Source organism: Schistocerca serialis, chromosome 8 (assembly GCF_023864345.2).
Source record: "Schistocerca serialis cubense isolate TAMUIC-IGC-003099 chromosome 8, iqSchSeri2.2, whole genome shotgun sequence".
NCBI classification, from domain to species: Eukaryota; Metazoa; Arthropoda; class Insecta; order Orthoptera; family Acrididae; genus Schistocerca; species Schistocerca serialis.
In genome coordinates this window covers 36,651,772-36,671,158 of record NC_064645.1, presented here as the reverse complement: position 1 = coordinate 36,671,158, position 19,387 = coordinate 36,651,772, and the positions used below count along the sequence as shown (strand labels likewise).

Here is a 19,387-nt window from a genome sequence, read left to right as displayed (position 1 = left end):
AGAGACTCCATTTTGAGGAACATATTTCTTTACATTCAGATGTAGTTCCTGTTTCTGTCGAGTATGTCCTCTGCCAGCCTCCTTAAGGAAGGCTATTAAGCTCGAAGTCGATCGCCTTCACGACGCTGGGGGCTTAGAACTGGTCAAAACTAGGGTGTTGGCCACACCCGTGGTCATGGTCCAGAAGCCAAATGGCTTCCTCTGGCTTTGTGGAGATTTTAAGTCGATGATCAAGCCCAAGCTCTGGTGCAAAGCTACCCTATATCATGTCAAGAGGCCCTCCTCTCAAAGCTTGTTGGATGTGAATTTTTTCTCGAATAGACCTTGCTGATGCTTATTTATAGATTCCACTAGATGAGGAATCTTAACTCATCGTTGTCATAATACGCTTTTTGGCTTATACAAATACAAGTGTTTGTCTTTTGGGATCTCTTCTGCTCCAGTGATCTTCCAGACATACTTGGAACAGTTAACCATGTCCATCTCAGATTGTACTGATTACCTTAATGACTTATTGTTAGAGGAACTATGCACTAACACCACCTGCATAGCCTGTATACCCTCTGTACTACACTGCATACTGCAGAACTCAAATTCCATCTGCACAAATATCATTTTTTCCAGGAACAAGGACTACCTAGGCCACTTGCTCACAAAAGATAGCATTCAGCCCACTGATCACAATGTTTCTGTTATTGACTCTCTCTCACATTCCAAAACCTTCAGGACTTGCAGGCTTCTTTCAGGAAAGTGAATTACTATTCTAAGTTTCTTCCACAGCACACATTATGTATCTCCTCAACCAGCTGCAGAAAAAAGATGTTCCATTTCAGTGGTCGCCATCCTGTTATCAGGCCTTCACACAGCTGAAGCGCATGTTACATTCTGCATACCGCCTTATCCCCATTTCCCCATAACGCCCCCTTGTTTTGGCTACGGATGCTTCTCCCCATGGCACTGGTGCAGTGCTGGTACACGTTAATGATAGTATGGAGCAACCAATCGCCTATGCATCCAAAACGCTAACACCTCCCCAATGCAATTACTCCCAGATCGAGAAAGAGGCGTTGGCAGTGAAAATATTCCATGTGTACCTATTTGGAACCTTGTTTACCCTCATTACAGACCATAAACCGGGAGTAGCACTCTTTAGGCCACACTCTTGGCTTCCAGAGCGGATAGCCCCAAAGGCTCCAGCGTTGGGCTATTTTCCTTAGCTTCCACACGATCAAGTACACGCCTACTGCACAACAAGTAAAGACCTTATCTTGTGGCATGTCACACACTATGTACTCCGTGGGTGGCACACTTATTTTTCCATGTCAGCTGCTCCCCGAGCTCCAAGCCTCGTCTTGCCTCTCTCATCATTTATCCATAATCTCCTGCTGGATGCAGAGGTGGGTACCCACTGTGTTCTCATGCCAACTACCTTATATACTTGTGTCAGGCGACATGTCTACTGGCCAGGACTGAATAAGGATGTTGATGTCATGGTGTGCAGCTGTTATGTATGTGGTCACCCTCAGGCTGCTCCACCTTAGTCTTTCGCCTCCTGGCCCACTCTCCGTCGGACTCGAGACTGCATTAATCTCGACTTTGCTGGCACCTTTCTCAGCTCTATGTGGTTCAGTGTCATGGACGCTTATTCATACTAACCCTTTGTGGTCAGCATGGCATCGACCACCAACAGCTGCCCTTCTGTACATTCTCGCCACTGAATGGCTGCCCCAGACCATCATAACTGGCAATGGGCCCCAATTCACAGCTATGGCCTTTGAAAAGCTCTACACGGCCGATGGCATCAAATACCTGAGTAGCCCTCCATTTCATCCCTCCTCCCATGGCGAAGAGGAGTGGATGATGTGCACATTTAAGCAGCAAATGCTGAAGGCCGTGGGTGCATCTACCACAACAGTGGCACTCAAAATGTTCCTGAGCACCTACAGGTCCACCCCTGTCCATGACCACAGTCCAGCACAACTCATCCACAGTCGACAGCGGCATACCCTCCTGGATGAACCTTCCAGGTTCAGCTATAGAGCCAAACCCTCATGGATGCCAGCTACACAGTGGCCACTCTAGGGTGGTACCTTACTACCACTGCTACCCCAAAGATTTGGAGTATCAGCACATGAACCAACTGCGTCCCCGCTTTCAATCTACCCCTCTAGCAGTTCATCCATCTGAGTTGGAGTCCCCAGCCTCACATGTCCCTCAATTTCACAAGTACCATTTGCACGCCAGGACACTGTCGGCACCTCCCAGAGGCACAGGTATGGAGGTCGAGATATCATCACAGCCTCCGTCTGCTTTGCAGTTATCTTCCACATTGAAGTTCCACAGCACAGTGCCCAAAGCCCTGCATTTCTTCTACCAGCTGGCGGCTTCCACAGACATGACACCACCTGTTCACCTACGAAAACATTTTTCAGGGCGCTTCAGGCCCTGCACGCCCATTTTAGGGGGAGAGGGTTTTGTTACCTCGGTCTGCCGATTTTGGCAGCCCACCAGAAGGCACGGACCGAGGTGACAGCCGCTAGGTAGCACCCCTACAATCTGTGAGTGCTGCTGTCGCTGCCACAGTGCTACGCGTGGGCCACACGAATCGTACCAGCCTATCGGCGCTCACGGTGGTTCTATGAAGCTGACAGTGCAGGGGCTCAGTCATGCTCCAACAGTGCTTGAGATCATCTCTCTATTCATCGTTGCTCTGGTTGCTGATAGTTGCTACATTCTGGTATTCAATTGGGGTTTTGCTCTCTGGTCATGTTATTTCGCCATGTGGTCCGGGTTGTCAGTCATCCCTGTTGTTTGTGTCTGCACTGTATCAGCGATTCCCCATTGACACCATCGGCCAATGCGCTCTGGTCTCACTTGATTTCAATTACTAGAGCTACATGTTACCATCCCCATTACACTCACAAACAAGCGCTTCCTTCTCATTTCTTATCCGACAAGAATGTCTTAGTACAATGTATGACATGGCATTAACATATCATGCCACTGCATCTGAAAACCCTTCGCTACTCCTCAACTGCATACACACAATGTACGAGCTGAGACGAGGACACATAACAAAAGGTCAAGTGCGCCCCTGTGCCAAACGAAAAAAAAATGTTACATGCACAGGAATGTGCATACTGTGAAGTTTCAATGGTTAATACCTTCCACTCATGAGAACATGAGACTCTGCTACAGTGTGAGACATGCCTCGAAAACATAAAGACATTGTCAGGCAGGGGCACATACCTTGTGACCTACATGGAGTGGTTCCAACCATCTGTGTGGGTGAAATGTCGAAATTCTGTTCATATAGCAGCGCAAACCAGTATCCTGCTGAACCATATGGCATGTGTTGTAGGAACGACCAAGCTAAACTGCCACAGTCCAGTCAACCACCAGCCAAATTATACTAATTAACACAAAAGGACACGCCACAGTAGGAACATTTCTTTTGGCACACACGAAAATATAAGGGAGTGTTTCCAATGACATCGTTGAGAAGAACACACGATGTACTCACCCCACAGTGAGCACCACATTCAAGATCTCGGGGCAGACATATCACCAGGTAGAGACCGTGTCGCCACTAGACTGTAATGCACCCAAATACCTACAACAGCTTTTTTTCACTTATCTGGGTCCGTTGCTTCATATCATGTCATATAAGGATATTATTACAGTATGCTGTGGGACCAAAGACGCTACTATGTTTGTTTATATTGTTTGTCACTGGAGGCCTATTTCAGCGTAATTGCTATCTTCAAGTTATCTGTTTAAAGTGCACAGTCTGGTATAATATTTCAAACTTTTTACGTATATAATTTAGCCTATTATAGAATTATGGCTTGCTACGTACATAAGATGGTCTTGATATCCGTATGACATTGACGTCCCAGAAGCTTTCACACCATTTTATAGGTTTCCTCATTGGAGCTATAGTAGACGTTAAATTATGTTTGAATAGTTATTTATGTAACTGTGGAATTATTAAAGTTTATTTCACAATGCAGTTTCGTACAGCTATGTTGATGGCTGAGTCAGCGACGTCACTTGGTTACAGGCAGTTTCCTTCTTTGGTAATCTCATCAGCTATATTATATAGGGTGTACGGAAATTCCCATTGTAAACTATTAGGACTTGTAGAGAGGAGTGAGTAGACAATATTTTGAATTGGAACCCATTTCCAGAAACGTAGCGTTTCCATTCTACAACCATTCGAAAACATTTTGGTAAGGTGACTGCTTTTACAAGTAACTGATTAGGCGTGATCCAGTACATCGCTTCCACTCATTAACAGCCAAAGAAATTGCTCGTATACTCGTTGACGTGTTCTCTTCAACATGAGGCAACACAGCCACTTCCAAGTCATGACTGCTGATAGTGAGGTACCCTTCGTCAAAGCCGTTGCGTAACTGTGGTGAAAAATGTATGCGATGGAGCCGGACATTGTCGAGACCGGTCTTCTGCAAACGTGTACTCTAACACTCACAGACACGTGACTGAAATCACAGAGGTAGCGCAGGCGTCAAATGACATCAGCCCATCTAATGTAATCCCCCCACCGTGACTACCCTGTTGAATACCTACATAGGAAACATGTTTACAAACAGCTGCAGCACAGAAACGGTAGGTTTCCACACATGGGTTCCTATTCAAAGTATTATGTACTCACTCCCCTCTATGTAAGTCCTAGAAGTTCGTAACAGGAATTTCTGAACACCATTTATTTCTGGTATGATTCGTGTTTATGTGGTTCTGCGATCATAATTATGTAATTTAATCAAAAATGGTTCAAATGGCTCTGAGCACTATGGGACTCAACTCCTGTGGTCATCAGTCCCCTAGAACTTAGAACTACTTAAACCTAACTAACCTAAGGACATCACACACACCCATGCCCGAGGCAGGATTCGAACCTGCGACCGTAGCAGCAGCGCGGCTCCGGACTGGAGCGCCTAGAACCGCACGGCCACCGCGGCCGGCTGTAATTTAATCCTATTGCTTTTTATAAAATTGGTTACGCCATATAATGCTGTGGTGCGCAGGGTTTGTAACAATTTCCCAACGTTGTTTACTTAAAGGCATGCTTTCCAGTGGTTACTTTTAATTTTGTGATAATACGATATTTGTAGATTTTGATTGATTACACAAATCTTTTTTAGAATGATAATTTCATTAGAATTCTCTGTGTGTTGTGAAAAGACAGCAGGTAATTTCTTCACCTTCACTTTTTCAATGGAACGGACAATCACAGGCTGTGTGGTGAGTGGTCAGTGGGAGGGCTGGCAGTGCTCGTGACGCTGAACTCGGCCCAAGCCAGAGGGGGTCGCTGGCCGTGGGAAGCGGAGGGCCCGGAGCGGGACGACACTGTATTGTCCCCGAGGTCACAGACAAAAAAACTTTTTACGACTGCTTTCACCAAGCTGTGACGGACGTGAAGTGAGTGACAATTACTCCCGGCCGAGGCAAAGTTAAATCTGCCGTTTCTACAGGGGTCCTCACGTTACTTTCTTTGAGGCTTGTAAGATCAGTACCAGCTAGGCCAGTGAAAACATTTTTCCAGGATGGGTAAAATGGGGCGACTGCAGAAAGCTGGAGAGACGTGAAGCTATTTTTTTCCCTCCTTGAGATCACATAGTAAAACGAGCCGCAGTGTTTACCGTGCGAATAAAATAACCGTGCGTTGATTGGGCTATACGGTACATGACACATGAGTGGTCTGCTAGCTTTCAGTTGGTTGTTTTAGCTTTTTGGCGCAAGCCTCACGCGGACCTTTTGGCAACTACGAGACAGGATCTTGAAGTGTGGAGTGGAGTAGTTGATTCAGTATTGGAGAAAACACACGGTTTCGGAGTCGTAGACTGGGCGCGGGGCGCACAGGTGGATCGGAACGAGAAGGGGAGACGTCCCACTGGGCACCGCAGCTTGCTGGGAATCTTCGGAGCGGCATCTTCTTACTTCACGGCGCACTCACAGCAGCAACGGTCGCTGTCCAGCTTAAGCACGTCGTGGTAGTTTCTCTCAGGATACAGTTAACAGTCACTGCCATTTGTATTAATCCCAGTCGGACCGCGTTATCAATTTTTTAAAGTCAGAATTAGAGTCAAGTCACCACCCTTTGTTCAATTTTGTCGACTGTATACCACAACATTTGACTTTAATTAACATCAGGAAGAATAAAATCGATATCTTATGTTGACCTGTGTTTAATTCACGTCTTTTAGAAATAAACCTGTCGTGATATTGAGTTCCATCCTGTTTTCTAGTAAACTAGATCACTTGATTACCTTTATTAGTTTCAGTTAAGTATGTGGGAAGTAATAGGCGTCACCTTGGAATAAAAATACAATTTGTCATCTTCAGTTTCTCGAGAGGCCTACATTTCTTTTCATTTGCGTTTAAAATCCGTTGCGCATAATTTTTACCGTACTGTCACTGAAGGTGTGGTCTGTCTTGAAAATACCGAGAGACTGAAGTTCATTATAGGTACTCACACATGTACCCACCAGGGAGTCGTTTTGTAATGTTAATGTTTCAAATCGATCTGTCGATTTAGAATTTCTTGAGGGTAGTTTTGTGTGTGTGAATATATGCCCATTTCTTCAAGATTACTCATTAGCTGTCCTCCTTGTGCAATGTCTAGGACGTCAACAGGCTGTTATATGTCGTTTGCCGTATGTCGTACTGTTTTCATGTAGTGGAAGAAAGTTGGCGGTTTACTGCCGCTATTTCTAAAGTGTTCTCGGTATCGAATACTGAAATTCCGTTTCAGGATTGAATATAAATGTTTTAAGAAAACTCTACAGTGAAACAACAGATGTAAAGACGTTTTATATCTACTCGTCCCTGCTTTCTACGACATCACGGTTTAAGAAAAAATAATTTTCTGAACTCGCCTAGTAGTTCCTTCAAAGAATTATTTTGCAGATTACAAGCTATCTGACCAATTAATGAACATTATATACAAGCTAACCTTCGAGGATATAAGGTAACGGTTACAGCAGGTAAAACATTTTTAGCCGTACATTTTCACACAGGAATATGTGATGCATTTATGTTTTTAGTCTTCAGTGAAGTATGTCCCGCTAGCGATGGCACCAAGACTTGCCGATTTCCGCAGTGAGCCTGAACCCAACTACCGCCGTTTGGCTTTCTCACCGCCAAGGCAACGCGACTGCTTACAGCCGTTCAGCCAGTCCACTTTGAAGATACAAACCCTCGGTCAGTACTATCAGGCAGCGTGTCACTCATTGAATACAGGCAGTGACGTTGCAACGGGAACAAGCGAATGAAGGTGGAAGCACCATTCACACAATACGCCTTCCGTGAGCCGAGAACACACAAATCGGTGTTGTTCTGAAGTGGAATACTCCTCCTTTTCTCTCCGACAGGATGAGGTTATGGATGCGGAGCGCACCTAGAACTACGACACATGGGACGCAGATACGGAAGTGTTTGGAGTGAAAAACACACATACGCAGGGAGCTAGAGCGATATTAAGCTGGCAAATCTGAAAGTACACCAGGGGCGATGCGGCCCTTCTTCGGCCGTCGGTTCTGCTCGAGATGGCGCAGGGCCGGTGGGCGCTGTGGAAGGGGGGCGGGGGGGGGGGGGGCAGTTGGTAGTCGGCGTGACAGTTAATTACGAGGTGACAGACGAAATGGTATCACGTGCGACTTAAGGAGAATGTTAGCTTACGTTGAATATTTCACTAACTTGAAGGTATTTAACCTGTATGAAAGGTAACGCTGGTAAAAACAACTTGCGCTGTTATTATTTAGTAATATGTCAGTCAGTGGCAGCAAATACTAATGATGACATACGGTGAGGATTATTAATAAATTAATACGACCAAGAGATACGAGCTGTGGTAGTTATCAAGCAGCCCGACTGCGTTGACTAGCAGAGAGAGGTGTGTGTGTACTTACATGTCGGCCTGTTGCGGTTTGGCCTCGTAAGCGGGATCCACGGCCTCTGCGGTGGCTGCGTCGCTGTCACTGCAACAGAACAAAGCAGAACGGAACGCGTCAGAAAGCGCGGGCACACGCGCGCGCGCGCACACACACACACGCGCGCTGCCTTCACACTGCACACTCGCACCCACCCCCTCAGCCGTGACTTGTCTGGACAACTCGTCGCCAGCAGAGCAGCCCGCTGGGCCGCCACTCTAGACCCTCGCGAGCCGCACTGTGGTCGTGCAGCCCCCACTACGTATTAAGAACGAATACTGCGAGTAAATACGACACGGATCCTTTCAGAACCAACTGCAGCCAACACTACGCGAAAAAGAAAGGCATTCCTTAAGCGCGGCACGTAAAGTGAGTTACCGTTTCCTTTTCTCCATGCTCTGAGTTGTTGCCGACCATCCTCTATATTTGGTGCCTACTGTGTGCGTTTCTACAATCTTCTACGCAGCTATACAGGGTGGAGAAAAATTCTGTCACAAAACTTTAACCCTTGATAGCTGATGCCAGTATGAACCAAAATTACTAATGTCGTGTATGTCGACAGCGCACAATTTTTAAACTAGGGAAACTTGGCGCCACGCGCTCCGATTGTCCTCTTACGTTTGAATGCCTGTGACGTGAGGTGGAGACAAACGGCAAGACCTGCTGGACACGTGTGCGTATCACGCTGGGGCAGTGACGGGGCGAGGGGCGTTTGTATGTGTCAACCGAAAACCAGAGCGCCGCCCTTCAACCTACGAAAGGCAACAGGGCAATCCCACGGCCAATCGGAGCGCGTGGTGCCGTGTTTCCGTAGTTTAAAAATTGTGCGTTGTCGACTTACAAAACATTTGTAATTTTGGTTGCTGCTGGCATCAGGTATCCACGGTTAAAATTTGATGACACAATTTTTCTCCACCCTGTATTTGCCACCCACGAGTAATGGCTGAATCGAGGGCGGAGATTCGATACCCGCCCATTATATTGCTTTCATTGAAATGTCTGAGACGCAGTACCAATGTCGTCCGAGTTAAATGAACTTCGGACATTCTGGTTTGCAGCGCTGACTGAGAGGCAGACAGGGGACGCGAGAGCGAACGCCACCATCAGATGTGCTCGTGTAGCTTCCATATGGATGCTAACATGTGTTTCCTACCTGAAAAACTATGTTATCGTCGTAAATTAATCACAATCTGTGATTTTGATGTATAAGGCCTAGAATTCACAACTGCTTTGTATCTCATTAACAATGCGTTAGTGAATCGTCTACAAAGCAAACGACGCTTAAGCAACTGAGACAGGTATTCGGTTTCTCCAGGTAATTATTAGCGCTGATGCTGTCGTCGATGTTACTGATTAATAAATAAACTGAGAACTGTGACTCTTTAATACAATTTTGAGTTTTGGTTACTGCACATAATCTATACAATTCGACAGAGAAGTATAGTTTCATGAACACGAGAGGAAAATTTGATCTGGTGGTATTACACAGTTTTTGAAAGTCGTGAATAATCCGTCTGATAACGACGCCAATTGAATATATCTTTCTCATCATTTAAGAGTACAGATGATCATCATTTTTGTAGACCGCCCTGTCATAGTGTCGTAACGACCCAGTAGATAAAGGATCGCTGTGTATTAGTCAAACTATTATAATATCTCTGCAATTTAACACCTTTTATGATGTTCACTCCTGAAGTTGGGGCTGAAATTACTTTCCGGAGCGGTATCTCTGTTTTTGAGTTGTCATTGCTAACTAGGAGTATCGAGAGATTACTGCGCAAGAAGAAGGGTGAAAGTTGCTCGATGTGTGTGTTGGTAGCACCTGTTGCAGCAGTCATGGCAAAGCAATATGGAGGAACAGCTCATTTCTATACCCAGTGATGTTTTCTGTTCGGTCGCGGGACAAATGTTAGGTACTTTATTTAACGTAACAACAGTCTGAATATACCAGGTGCTAGAATCCCATCAAACTGAAACTTTGAAGGAAAAAATCACTTTATCCAGAGGAAAATACAGACATGTAACACACAATATAACAATCAGTTTTCATTGTCTACCTTTGCTCAACGCAGCGTTTAAGTTAACTGCAAGTAAATTGAATGTAATGGAAAACGAACCATCACCTTCCAAACTAAGACGGACAGACTAGTCTGCGAGCACAACCTAAACTTCACATCCACATTCGTTGGCTTCACCAAATCACCATCAAATTGCTACCTATCTACATAAACTAGACATCTGGATATACTACAGGTCCGTCAGTCACAACAGCGCAGTTCCCGCGTTTGGAAAGAAATCATCAATAATTAAGTCCGGCAACACTTTCAATTATTTATTGCACAAGAACCGAACATTGTACAGGTATCATACATATATCATTTTGAAGAGAAACCCCGAAAGTCTTTTTTTCCATGTATACCGCCACAGCGTAATTTGGTAATTTGCCGATAGTCGGCGCTAGTCGCAAACATGGCGAGTTCAGGAGCGGAGCGAGCTTTCTGTGTGTTGGAATTCGACAAAAACAAGTGCTGCAGCAATGGCTGATGGCTCAGATGCATCGGACTCTCCGTTCATCTTTCAATAGGATGGAGCTCCACCCCATTTTCATCACGAAGTTCGTAGGTACCGGAACACGGAGCTGCAAGCTGCTGCATCGATGGATCGGCCGTGCTACAGAAGGGGACAGCTGTTTCATGAAATGGCCTCCCTGATCACCAGATCTCACCCTGTGTGACTTTGTTCTGAGGGACACATTAAAAGGTCTGGTGTATGTACCGCCTCTAACACGTGACGTAGCAAAGCTCTGGGAGAAAATACGGGAAGCGACTGCCACAGTTGACGATGCCATTCTGGGACGGGTATGGCAACAATTCGATTACCGTATTGACGTCTGCCGGATCACTCATTGTTCGCATAGTGAATGTTTGCAAAAACAACTTTCAGAGTTTCTCTCCAAAATGCAATATGTATGACATCTGTACAATGTTTAGTTGTTGTGCAATAAATAATTGAAAGTGTTCCCGGGCTTTATGTACACCTTGTATTTCGACACAGAGCGCTTGAAACGACTGTAAATACCCAGTCCAGCCATACTGGCCCGTGGCTTGCTGCGCCACGCTCTGCATGGCCCAGTATTTTATTTCCCTTTCTTCGAGCGAATAAACACGGGCTGGCTACCAGGGACTACAAAGAGTGATGCCTACTACGGCGCCAGTTTATATCTTTTCTTTACCTCCAGCTTCATACAGTTTCCAGACAGGTATTTCATTACGATCAGAAGTGTGCACGTTGCTGCGTGAACCACGGACCTTGCCGAGGTGTGACGGCTTCCGTGTTTCAACTATACAGATAGCCGCACCGTAGGAGCAACCACAGCGGAGTGGTCTCTGAGAAGAGGAGATACAAATCTGCATTTCCTGAAGAGAGGAAGTAGTCTCTTCAGTATCTGCTGCGGCGACACTCTAATCTTGACTCATAACGTTAACCGATGTGCCCTTGCTGGGGAAAGAAACAGCTGTCATTTTTTTGACAAGACAAGCACTTCTACCATATCGTTAAAGGATAGCATCCTGTCGGATAAAATATTCCGCTGCGCTGTTCTCTGCACAAACGAGTCACGAGCAGAGAGAGCAACGAAGACGTGGCCGGCCAGCAGTCCAGTCCAGTCCCGTTCGGACCGCCCCAGCGTGCGCTGCGCTCACCTGCCAACCTGCACCTCAAAGCTCGGCAGCTCACCACCCTGCTGTTTCACAGCAGACTACCTCCTCCCACAGTACATTCCCACCTGCAAAAATTCCCAGTGGGGCACTTACTGCAAGTATTTCGCCCCCTTCAGTGTTAGGGTTCGACCGTTACACTGCAACTCGCTGTGTAAGCCGATTCCTAGTTTGTACGAAGACAGGAGCTCGTCTAGTAGACGCGTCGGACGTATCCCTTCTACTGTCTTCACTACCAGTAATGGAAAATATTCCTTCACGCGGGTCTCGCTGTGGGAAAGGCATACGTCATACTGAGATTCACTGCGCGACTACAGAAGAAATGAAATTCATCCATGAGTTAAATCTTCTACCACATACTCTTCTCTCCGATTCTTAATTATTGTTCATCAGTATTCGTTTCTTACAGAGGTGAATTAACCAATGAGACAAAGAAGAAAAAGTCACAATATCGTGTGTGTGTGTGTGTGTGTGTGTGTGAGAGAGAGAGAGAGAGAGAGAGAGAGAGAGAGAGAGAGAGAGAGAATCATACTTCTGTAGTCCAACCTAAAATAGTGTTCTCCTTCCATATCGATCTACTTGCACATTCAGCTTTGTACGTCACGGCATGAAGAAAAACCTTCACAAGCGTGGACCGAATGAAATTAAACATTAACTGGCAGAAGCAAGCCCTGGGAGCAACTTCTGCAGAGCACAGTGACAGTAAACTTCGGTTAGTGGTGACACGCTCACAATGGTAACTACACGCACTGCTTTTAGACTACTACTGCTGCCGCTCTCGCCATCTTCCCTCCAGCTGCTCTGAACTATTACTACTGAACAGTTACTAAGATACTTGACCGACAGAAGACGTGTGTTCTATAATTTTCATCGCTATCAAGATTTTAATACCTTGACCTTGTGAGCCGGCCGGAGTGGCCGAGCGGTTCTAGGCGCTACAGTCTGGAGCCGAGCGACCGCTACGGTCGCAGGTTCGAATCCCGCCTCGGGCATGGACGTGTGTGATGTCCTTAGGTTAGTTAGGTTTAAGTAGTTCTACGTTCTAGGGGACTGATGACCTCAGAAGTTAAGTCGCATAGTGCTCAGAGCCATTTGAACCATTTGACCTTGTGGATAACATTGAAGTTCACTGAGGCTTTTTGCGGATGATGCTGTAGTACATTGAAAGGTTGTAACAATGGAAAATTGTACTGAAATGCAGGAGGATCTGCAGCGAATTGACGCATGGTGCAGGGAATGGCAACTGAATCTCAATGTAGACAAGTGTAATGTGCTGCGAATACATAGAAAGAAAGATCCCTTATCATTTAGCTACAATATAGCATGTCAGCAACTGGAAGCAGTTAATTCCATAAATTATCTGGGAGTACGCATTAGGAGTGATTTAAAACGGAATGATCATATCAAGTTGATCGTCGGTAAAGCAGGTGCCAGACTGAGATTCACTGGAAGAATCCTAAGGAAATGCAATACGAAAACAAAGGAAGTAGCTTACAGTACGCTTGTTCGCCCAATGCTTGAATACTGCTCAGCAGTGTGGGATCCGTACCAGATAGGGTTGATAGAAGAGATAAAGAAGATCCAACAGAGAGCAGCGCGCTTCGTTACAGGATCATATGGTATTTGCGAAAGCGTTACGGAAATGATAGATAAACCCCAGTGGAAGACTCTGCAAGAGCTCGGTACGGGCTTTCGTTGAAGTTTCGAGAACATACCTTCATCGAGGAGTGAAGCAGTATATTGCTCCCTCCTACGCATATCTCGCGAGGAGACCATGAGGATAAAATCAGAGATTAGAGCCCAGACAGAGGCATATCGACAATCTTTCTTTCCACGAACAATACGAGAATGGAATAGAAGGGAGAACCGATAGAGGTACTCAAAGTACCCTCCGCCACAAACCGTCAGGTGGCTTGCGGAGTAAGGAAGTAGATGTACATACTTATGTCGACATCTGTGCATCACGTTTTCTCCTAACGTTTACGAAGAAGCATACATAAGGAGATACATTAAGCATCCAGCCGTCAGTCGATGTTCAGATGCAGTGTCGGATACTCTCTAAAAGAACGATCGTCAGTATTACGCCCGAATTACTTCCCACCAACTGATTTAAGCAACAGGGAGTGGAGTGTTGTGCTGATTGGGCGGAGACATAGGAGCATTCCGAATATCACAGAGGTTAGCAGTAAACTTCATCTGGAAATTAATTGTGGAAAAGAAATTGTGGAAATAGAACCTGGTGCATACGATATTGACGGCTTAAACGAAGTTTTAAAACGGTCTGAAAAAGTGATTGCACTATTTGCACACATCAATACACTTAAATCTGAAATAAAGGCAATGAGTGCAACGACTGACCTTAACCAGAAAGATGATGATGATGATGATGATGATGATGATGTTTGGTTTGTGGGGCGCTCAACCGCGCGGTCATCAGCGCCCGTTAACCAGAAAGAATCAATAGGACGGCTATTGGGTTTCACAACAGGACGGGTTTTGAAGAACGATCTTAATAATTCTACAGATCCGACCAGTCAGTGGATACACTCCCTCTCAGTACAATCCGTGTCGAGTGTAGTATTGCAACAAAACTCTTAACTCAACAACAGATTGATTCATACAGTTTATAGAGTCTTCCCACCAGTGGGAAAAGTGTGTAAGACTGTTGAGACCCCTACCAACGCTATTTACCTCCCAGTAACAGTTCCCGCTTTCAACTACCTGGAGCTGCAAGGAAGTCGTCGTACGACTACACCTAAAACGAAACCGGCAGTGACCTTGAACGTACACGGACCCAGATGCGGTGGCGACCTTCAGCCAGCCGAGACCTGTTGGAGGAAAAACCGACAACCCTTGACTTGCCGGGTTGGAAGCGTCGGTAGCGAGGTTCGACCAGTCAGGGATCGCAGCAGCCCCACATTGTCAACGAAGAAATTGTGGAAGTGAGGTGTAAGGCCGAAGTGCACAACAGAACAGCAACATGTGCGAACTACTGCGAGTCCCTTAAATCAGGGAGTCTGAAGCGCACAGTGATGTCGTTCGATATAACTAGCCTAGTGGAGGTTGACAAGTGTATGCCAGGAATAATTCTCGCATAAACCTTACGAACCAACCACATTTAACAAGAATTTGATTGTCATCCGACACCAAGACGCTTTAACCCTTGCCCAGAGTTTCATACATATTGATTGAACATAATTACTCTGTAGATGCCATACGCTAATTAAATTAAATTGAACATTTACGAAAAGGGACAGTACTGCTACACTGGCATCAAACCATACACGTAATGCTTTAACGTTCCTGTTTCGTGACATAATATAAATTTAACGCAGTCGAGACCGACCATACACGCAATGTAGGTATAACACCAACTCTTACGTATGTCTCTGCTTCTACCTCAGATTTGAACGATTTGGAAAATGCTGGATGGTTCACTGACGACCCAGTGGAAAGAACAGTGGAAAAGTACAAGAGATTTACTGCATGTATACCATTAAAACTGCTTATGGGATACTTTGAGGACATAAGGCGAATGCTAAACTGAACCTATTCTTGTACGGAGTGCAACCGATGCCAACTCATACATTCAAGGAGTTCAAGGGGAGAATGAGATCACCATCAATAAAATAATATGGAAAATGACACACATCACAGTATCGAATGAGCAGCGTTTGAAGCTTTTAAAAGTTTTGAATGTTGGCGTATTTCTTGCATTATCTTTCCATTCATGGGAGGTCCTCGATCACCCAGTACAACTGACTGCAAGCACACAAACACGGTTTATTAAAACCTCTGCTCAGCCAGGGTTCATCATACTTGCGTTTCAGTCCAACAGGAGGCGGAATATAGCAAATGATTTCACCAAATTTCATAACTGCAGGTTAACTAATGCCAGAGAGTACGTGATCTCCAAATTCTACCCGTATGATAATTTACACCTGCAGTGGGATGAAAATGTGCATAGTCTAGCAGATGGCATGTACGCGAGGTTCCGTGTTTCATACTATAAAGAGGATGGATGTCTACTCAATCCAGGAAAATTCAAGGATCTGGCGCCAATCATCGTAGCAGCGTGCTCAAAACAGAACGAGATAATTAAATCTGGACCTATAGATGTACAAATTGGATTTGAATCTCCGACAAATTTCCCAGAACGCGCTGCAGCATATACGCTAGTTCTACATGACCGTGTGATTAACTACTGCCCCCTCACCGACGTTGTGCAACGAGCTGTACAAACGAGCAGCTGCTGCGCCATAGCCAGAGCATTCCACAACGGTGTCTCAAGATGTGAACATCATTGCAGACACACGGGTTTCTACGATGATGATTGTAGAAAGTTAATACTTAAAGATGTTGCATTCATAGCATAGACAGAAGATGCGAGTATAACAGAGACATTCTCAGTAAACATCGACATATTTCAAGGGTGTGAAGTGTGCTAGAACACGAAAGAGTGCAAACCAGTTGACACATTTCTACCATGGAATCACTGGGATGATCCTGGCACAGTCTATAAAGATATGGTGACATTCCTTTGATTATTCGACCACACAGATACCCTCATCTACGTGAAGGGGAAGGAGAAGATCCCGTGGATGGGTCGAACCTTAACGTTTGGTGTTAGTCAAGACCTGCGAGTCCTACAGGTGTCCTGCTCTACACTGATTCAAAGAGAATATGTGAGAAAATAGTGTTGCTGTGTCTGCTTATTAAAACGCAAAATTATTTTTAAGTCGGATGGGAAATAAATGAATTTTTACCTCACAACACGTGTGCGCTTCTGTTACTCATTTCACCCTGTTCCCCCTTTGACAGTATACAGCTTTACCCAGTTACCATGCCTGTGCTTTTCTTCAAGTACGGGAGATACAATTTTAGACATGTCTGCTATATGTCTTTGAAAGTGTTCACAGTTACGTGCTTCCTGCTCTCGTAAGCCAATTCGTGCTGCATGACAGGCATAATCTCATGCAACCACACTACATATTCCTATATCTTTTGTTATCTTCCATCTTAAACTTCACCTCCTTAATAGCACTCCCATCTTCAGAGAAACTAATGTAATTTGTGTCCTTTATATACGCTCTGCAATAAGGGATAGGTTTTTTCTGTACATAGCAGCAAAAAACACATATGGTAACCAATTTTTTCGTTTATTCAATTCACACAGATACAATTTGATTTTTGAGATACAGTTCAGTTATTGAGGTACAACCTGACTTTGATATTTCAGTGTAGAGGTATTTTTAACTTACACGCTGTTACCAATAACTAAGAAGAAAAGAAAAAAAAGGAACCTCCCAACAGGGAGACTGGTTGAAAATGATTTTACAATGTTTTCCATTCGCACTGATTTAGAATATGTTTACATTTTTTTCCAGTAGTACTGTATGAACAACTACAATAATTCTGATGGACTGTGTACACTTTCAAACTAGTCAGTCTAGTGGCAGATGAAACTTAAAAACTAATGACACACATGATGCACAGATAGATATTTACAGAGTACACACATACTGTGTATGAATAAACAAGTATACACATTTTTTTTCGTTTATGCTTTTGTTTACATTTTTAACTTTTTTCACACATATGGTGTGCATACACACACACACACACACACACACACACACACACACACACACACAAATATACATATTTTTCATGTTTATATTTTTTCCACACATTGGGTGCATATATAGATACAACATACATAGTAAACATAAATATTTACGTCACCCCCCTCTCCTCCCCCCTCCCGTCAGACTCCCCTACCCCTACTCTAGCTACAACTGAATAGTGTCAGTGTAGGAGAGTTTCAATCCCATCATCAAAACTTAGCCTTTTATCATCATGAAGCGACAGGCCGATTTTAGACTTGCAGCAGAGTATACACCTCATGTCCTCTCGATCAAATATTAGGTTGCCGTGCCATATGCGGAAGCTGTGGTGCAACACCAGGAACACCGCTCTACAGACACCGCAAATAGTCTTCGATAGAGGGGGCTCTCGATGTCATATGACCCACACCCTTAGTTCGCCTCTGGGTGGCACCTTCCAATGTGCGATACGCATACACTGTTGATCGCAGACCTACAAACTCCACGATCGGCTATCCATTCACCTCGTCTTTCATAAGGTCGACAACCTTCTTGTTCTGTGGAACAATACCATAAGGATTATCAGCCGTGTATGAGGACGTGTCGAATTCATTACCATGCTGCCTCATTCCTTAATATGGATCGCAGTTCTTCACCCAATAAATGAACCTATCTGTACCCATATAAAGTAATTTAGAATCTGAGAAATGAGTTTTCGCAAACTCAGACTGGAATTGGTATATGTGGAGTTTGGATAGGTCTAGTATGCACATCCCTACATAAATAGGCTTCATAAACTCTACTGTTGTCTTCCCCATTAAACAGCAACGAAGTTCTAATTGAATATGGTGACCAACTTAAAATTTAGTCTGTCAATTCATTTTCTTGAGCCATAACGCCCATCCCATTTGATTCTAACCAAAATTTCACGCCCTTCCTTCAAATTCTCCATCGTTTTATCAAAAACTGAATTATTCATTAATTTAAAAATCTATCTGAAAATCACATGTCGCAGAAGCCTTCAGAGTCATATTCAAATCAATATATTCCTTCAATCAGGGGGTTGCTGGAAGGAGATAGTCCGGGTGATTCTAGCCAGTTGCATCCCCAAGCTGATACACTGCTGAAGATTATGATAACTCTGCTTACTGCCCAGCATGTCATCAGTTTTGGGGTGGATCCTCCACACGAAACTACTTGCTCTGGACACAGGAGCAAATCGGCATGCACATCACGCAGACTAATAGTGTATGTGAGCTCCGCCTCCACCACACATCCCACATCAGGATCAGCCGCCATACTCCCCTTGATTTTTCCGCCTAATCTCTTGCATTCGTCTTCAGGCACCCATCGATACCCTCCAAGTGGCAGTGATTATTGCATGACATGTCCATGTACGTTATTTACATCCAAATACACGATGTTAAACGAAGGGATGTGTTGAACCTGGGTTACCTGCCTTGGCGTGCACATCAATACATCGGCAAAGTACCCCACAGATCCGTCGCTCAAAGTAAAGAAACATGTCAAGGTCGGTCAATACTTCGATGATGCACTCTGTTTTCTTGACTGTAGCATCCAAAGACAACCCAGGTGCCGTATAACAAAAGGCAGATCCAGAGAATACGTTGTCATGCATAGACTCTGGAATTTCTCGTAAACAGCCGCAACCAAGTGCATGTCTGTGTCCATGTAAAGCCGTGCATACTCCCCTAAAGTGGAGATGTCGAATTCCCGCCAAACATTCACGGCATGCTCGTACTCTGCATCCGTTATGGCGTCGCCTGTAATGTTGCTGGAGACTGCCGCTATGTCGGGTAGCTTGGTTTCATTGTGTTTCGCAATACTATTTAGATACTCGTATTGGAAAACCACCTTCCCAGTCACAAGTTGAACCTTCCCATCGTCGGCAGATGCAGCTTGAGTGGTGTGCGTATCCTCCCGAGGTTTCAACGAGCTTCTGGAGCGGTGCCTGCATAAAACGTAGCGAGTCAAGGAAGTAAACTGTAATTCTTGACGTCATGCATTTGGAGAATGAAATACATTTCTCGATGCTCTCGGGTACAGCAGTCACCTGATTTTTCTCCCAGCCGAAATCAGCCAAATGCTCACC

General features: G+C 44.8%; 1 protein-coding gene across 1 annotated transcript in view; it reads right to left on the bottom strand.

The window, feature by feature from the left end:
- LOC126416505 (CCR4-NOT transcription complex subunit 6-like) overlaps positions 1-8,013 on the bottom strand; it is a 140,272-nt gene extending 132,259 nt beyond the window's left edge. The window contains exon 1 of the mRNA XM_050084246.1: positions 7,932-8,013. The gene's annotated coding sequence lies outside the window, so the exon portion shown is untranslated. The remainder of the gene's footprint in view (positions 1-7,931) is intronic.
- Between the last annotated feature and the right edge of the window lie 11,374 nt (positions 8,014-19,387).